Source organism: Puma concolor, chromosome A1 (assembly GCF_028749965.1).
Source record: "Puma concolor isolate L17-30 chromosome A1, mPumCon1.1.hap2, whole genome shotgun sequence".
Classification (NCBI taxonomy): Eukaryota; Metazoa; Chordata; class Mammalia; order Carnivora; family Felidae; genus Puma; species Puma concolor.
The window spans coordinates 85,745,031-85,751,393 of record NC_141667.1 but is presented as its reverse complement, the minus strand read 5'-3'; positions in this window follow the sequence as shown (position 1 = coordinate 85,751,393).

The window sequence follows — 6,363 nt, the reverse complement described above, 5'->3', positions numbered from 1 at the left end:
CCCTTAAGCATCATTATGGACAACATAAAACAATGCAAAGACAGTATTGGTACACTTAAGCCAAGCTGCAGTATGAGACTTAGTGCCAAAATCTATCACTTTCTTGTTACAGTCAAAATCCTACAGTGTTCTTTAAATTCTTTCCACTGAAAAAAGCTATATGGCTTTTGCTGTAAAACCACATGTCCAGGCTCTTCAATCTTTACAATCTTATTTGAATAATGTGAGAGAAATGTGGGGTGGTAGGAGATATATATATATATACATACATACATATATATACATATATACACATATATATGTATATATATATATACATATGTATACATACACATATACATACACACGTGTGTATATATATATATATATATATATATATATATATGTATATATCCTGTCTTATTGATAACATTGTGATTTCCAAAATGGATGAAATTTCAACTATTGAAAAATGAGAGGGAAAAAAGAAAATCTGAAATCATTGTGAAAATATTCCATGAAATTATTGCAATATTTGCTAGTATTGACTAAACCCCTAAATGAACTTCATCTGGCAAACTGTGGTTTCCAGTTTTGGATGACTGGATAAAAATTTCCACGTATGATGAATATTATACTGTTGTATTTAGTTGTTCCACGCAAAAGCCAACAGTCCATAATGATGTTAAATAATATGTATAACACTAAGTAATACTTAGAGGTTTAAATGATTGGGGAAATCTGATATAGAGGAACTATTACACTGAAATACACTATAAAATTATTCAACTCTAAGAATGGCGAAATAATTTTTCTATTATAATTTATAGCAATAGGCAAAAATTAATAAAGTATTCCAGCATCATAACTATTTACTTTTTCTAATATAGTTTTATAAAAATTACCTTTAAGAATTGATTTTATCCAATGGTGGACTGAGCCTTGGGAAGAAGAGAGGGTTAAATAGGCAAAGTACAGATTTTCCTTTTTTTAATTTTTTGTTACAGTGGTGAAAATAATAAATAGGGCACTATAAAGGTAGTTATATGACACTAGTCATTTGATAAAACCTGTAAGACTTTACCGCACAAAAATTACCCTTAATGTATATAAATTAAAAAAGTAATATTTAGGAGATTGGAGGATTTCACGATAAAATGTAGACTGTGATTAAAGAATCTAACTATATTATAAATTTATGAAAAAACTTCACTGAAGGTGAAGGGGGGAAAGATGTTAACCAAAGCCACATTGGAAAAGAGGAAAGATTGTAAGACTAAAGGCAAAAATAAATGAACTTAAGCACTGTACTCTAGTTGATTGTTTCCCATGGGAGTAGGAGTTACAATTCTAATGCCATAAGACTTGGATACTGGAATTAAACAATAACTGGATCCCAGATGGTAGGAGCCAGGCTTCTTAGTGTTGGAGTGGGAGGTTACAGATAAGCAACAAGAGGAGGCTAGAATCCATGTGGTGATGCATTGAAGTTGTATGTATTATTTGTTTATATCAGGATGGACTCATCATAATGCTGATTTTACTTGATGTATACACAAATAATACAAAAATATTAAAAGACGCATATAAGCAGGCTCACATACTCACATTTCCTTGCTTTATTTTTGGATTATAACGCAAGGAATAAAATAATTATCTATGATAATATAATAACTTAATAAATGGAGGAGAAAAAATCTCTGCAGAATTCCACATAATTTATATACTTTGCTGTCAAGGAAGTGGAGCATAACTCCCTATAATTCAGGTGGGCTGTAGACAGTGACTTACTTTCCAAGAGTAGGGCATGGAAAGTGGGATAAAGAGTTATTTTACAGCAGGGAAACTTTACCTCATAAACCTAACAAAGCTTACCTCAGTCAAGTAGGTGACGAAGGTTAAAATCAATGGTGATAAATCATGTTGATGGATGGATGGTACCTTTGATATGATGTGATGTAATGAGAATGGCACTTGACTTCTGTGATATGTCTCCCAAAATTATAACTCAAGTCTAATCATGATAAAAAAAAATCTAAAAAATCCCAATTGAACGACATTCTGCAAAATACCCACTGGTGTTCCTCAAAAGTGCCAAAATCAACAAAAGTAAAAACAACTCTCAACTCAGGGCCTTAAAAGACATGATAACTAAGTAGAATATGGTTATCTTGAAAAAGATCCTGACACAAAGGAGTTTTGGTAAAAACTAAGGAAATCTGAATATAGGCTTTAGTTAACAATGTGTCAATATTGGTTCAATAATCGTGATGAATGTACCATGATTATGATAAAACATTACTAATTTTAAGTATAGGGAAACTCCCACTATCTTCACAACTTTCCTATCAAACACCATTCTAAAATTTACAAGTCATTTAAGAATTGATTTTAATTTAACTCGGAAGGAATGATAAACTCTTCACATCTTTGAAGCCTTTGTATTCACACTCAAGTAAAATTATTTTTACTCTCAAACCTCTTTGGTATCATCAGAACCTGCAATAACCCGGTGCTTGCCTTGCTCACTCCCACCTCTTTTGTTGTTCCAGTCATTCTTATCTCTGGCAATGAGGTACTCTTTCCTCTTAGAATACTTACCCCTCCTTCAAAGAACACTATAAACCCTACTTTTAGAAGACTTTCCATATTCATTTTCAATTTTCTTACTCAAGAATATTTGTCTCTTATACTTAATCTTTATCCCAAAATTTAGCATGGAAATATTTAAGATCTTACATTACTCATTATTTTTTGTGTATATGTGTCAACTCTCCAAAATGTGAATATGCATTATGTTGTTTACTTCTCTATTCTCCTTAGCCAATAAATCGAGCTATTTTTTTTACTAGATACTATATTGATTTTATAATGTAAATTCTCAAATACATATATACTTACATATATATACACATATACATACACACACATATATATATACACGTGCATATGCACGTGTGTATATATATGTGTATGTATGTGTGTGTATGTATACACACACACATATATATGTACATATATATTTACATATATATATTCAGAAAGTGAATACATTTTCCATTGTTATTCTATTTGAAGATAAAGAAATTTTTTGTAAATATTTTTAAGTTAGAATATGGGAGCAGAAAATAAGTACATGAAAAATAAAGGTAAGACAGAAATACAGAAAGAAATATTTAGGTGGGCTAGGACTAAGTAGGCCAAAGACAGATTATAGCAATTTTAAGGAAGAATTTGTTCTTTTATAAAAGAATAATAATATTTACAAACAGTAAGAAAAGGGATTTATTTTTACCCATTTGTATCTTTAGTAAATATGTATATTCTCCATTTATTTTAACAGAGATTCCACATATAGTGAAGGGTTAAATCCTTTAGACAAGAAGGTACTTGTACTGCATTGCTTTATACTTACTGAGCAGGAAATATCTTAGAGAATTTTTAAAGGAACAGACTTGGTTCATATGGCAGGAAGACACAACGTTTCCAATAACTGTTCTGAATTCCTTCCATGTTTAATAAATAAGAAGCTGGGTGCATGGATACTCAGGTCACATTTCTAAATGCTCACAAGATCTTAGTGTGGTCACGTGATTACATTCTGGCCAATGAGATAGAAGTACAAGATTTTTTGACAAGAATTCAAGAATCTTCCAAGAATCTTCCTCAAAAAAAAGATAGCTGGCACATTTTCTTTATCTCCTTTTTGTTATTCTTTCTGATCTTTAATTACCCAGATATTCCCTGAAGGAGTATTCCCCCCATCAGGAATCATAAAATTGCTTTATTTTTTAGTTTTGTCAAAAGTCCAAATTGTCAGCTGCTATTTCAGATCTTCAAATAAGAGATAAATTAATTTTGATCAAAATTGGAGGGTCTGAAAGAAGAATAACACCAACTCAAGAATTTATTTAAAATTCAATCCATCAAAGAAAATACTCCCTCCCAAGTAGCAATCTTTTAACTTTAGGAATTCTGAGTTGCACTGAAAAACTTGAAAAATGTTGAAAATAATGTGTTTAAGGATCTGTCTGTGGAAAATAGTACACAAACTGATAGAACTTTCAGTCTTTCCTTTAAAAAATATTATTAAATTGAATTCACTATAGTCACATGGTTTAAAGGATTCAGCTAATATCTGGTAGCCCATCAACACCTAGAACTAAATATGATACATTTTAGAAAGGAAGGGAGGAATAAAATGTTTTAGATAGTTTTCTCAACTTTTCAACTCAGATATCATCATCTCTTTTTACAAAATAAATGGTACTGTCTTGGGAAGTCAAAAAAGTTCTCTTAGGTCAAGCAGTTTATAAGTGGTAGAGCTTGGGTTTGTACATGGTTTGTTTCTCTGAGTTCTTACAACATGTTAGCCTGTGTCTAGTGAAGGAACAGTGAAGGAATTTTGTTGTCTTTGTTGGTATTTTTGTTATAGTTTGAACATGCATGTACCTGGAGGAAAGTTTCCTTTAGGGAAGAAAACAAGGAAAAGTCTAAAGCTGTTTGTATTCAGTAGATAAATCAGAGAAGTATGAGAAAGTTCACAACACTTCTTTGAAAAGGAAGATTTCTTCCTTCTTGTTATTTTTATGTTAATTGCATAATATTCACTGGCATGTGGAAATAATAATATTTTCCTCCTACTCATACTCAGCCACTCAGCTATTCTCAATCTGAGTCTCTACAGCAATACATTAGAATTTTTTTTTATTGTCTGAAACACGGATAGGAATCTGAAAAAAAAAGTTAAATCAGATTATGAATAAATGGACACTAGGTTCATTCAGTTTGGAAAGGAAAGGAATGTAAGATCTTGATTTAGTTAAATTTGTTTTTATTTTTATAAGGATTCTTAAATTAAGTGCTTGAGTAAATTTACTGAAATGTATTTCATAGATACCAAGAACATCAAACTTTCAGAAGTTACTTTACTTTTTGGCAAATTGTTGTTTCTTTAAAGTATTTCAAACACCCAATAAAAGAAAGTCTTTCTCCATTAGTACACTCACAGAAAACAACATTTGGATAGATAAAGTGAAATGAATCAGAAACACATGGATCATATTTCTTTAAAAATAAACATGAATTTAAAAATTATTGGAAAAGTGTCTAGCAAATGGGTTATTCTGAAATCAAAACATTTAAAAAAATGGATTAATACATTTTAGAAACTCTAAGGAGGAAAAAAAAAAAAAAAAACACCAGAAAACTGCTTTTCAATTAAAGCAGAACAAAAGGTAATTTTAATTATTTATTATGTTATTTCAGAATTCTCTGTTTTGATTCAGGTAACAATATTTCATGTAAACTAATAAAGTCACATATAAAGTCCTATTTTGTACATACAGAGAAAAGCAATAATCCTGTCCTTCTGACCTGGCTTATAAGATTATCTTGCTCTTTTCATCCTCCCTCTTGCAATGGAATAAGAGAACAAAGTTAAATATGGTTGGATCATTCAGCTTCAAAAGTGGTCTCGGCTATTTGCAGGTTGTGTTTGTGTAAGTGCCCTGTACTGTACCTGGCACTTAGGAAGCACTTAACACATATTTGTTAAATAAACAAATTAACTGAGATTACCAAGAGTCTTAGATATGAAATTGTAAAATGATAAAGGAATTGAGTCCCAGTGAAATTAAATGATTTACCTCTAAGATTATGTGAAACCAGAATGTGAATTTATCTTCAGGTTCCCGGCTTCCATCTATATTGACCTCACTATCTAAACAAGGCTTTTTCATAACTATAAATTTAAAACCATAGTGATAGTTAGTGTTAGTGAGAACTGAAGAAGTATGGGAATATGAAAGTTAAAGGGTAGGGTCCAAAAATGCCTTAGTTCCTATCCATTCTTTGAACACAAAAATGCAGAAGAGCAGAAAGATGGAGTGGGTGTTAGGTGAGAAAATGTTCAAATACTGAGAATTCCAAGGAAGCCACACTATCATTCATTACATGAGTCATCTCAGTTGTTTTCAAAACATCACTAGAATTTTCTAAATATGGATTTGCCTTTGAGTTTCATGATACTTTCAAATCAGATCATTTCATCATTAATTTTTATTGTGGAATATCTCACAAACTTAATAGCAGCACAAACTTAAAACTTTCAGAGTGAAATATACTTGAGATATTATCTATGTCTCATTTTTTTCTCATATGAGTATCTTTAAAACAAATGATTAACAATCGGTCTTTAAATTGCAATATAAGCAAAGTGTCATATATTCCTTGGCAACAAATTAATACGATCTTAAGAATATCAAATTTGTTTAAAGTTACTCAAATTTTTATTCCATTATAATTTAAGCACAATAATATAGTAAACTAAATGTGATTTTTTTTCTTCAGGAACATAGGTTTATTTCTAAAACTGGGAGATTT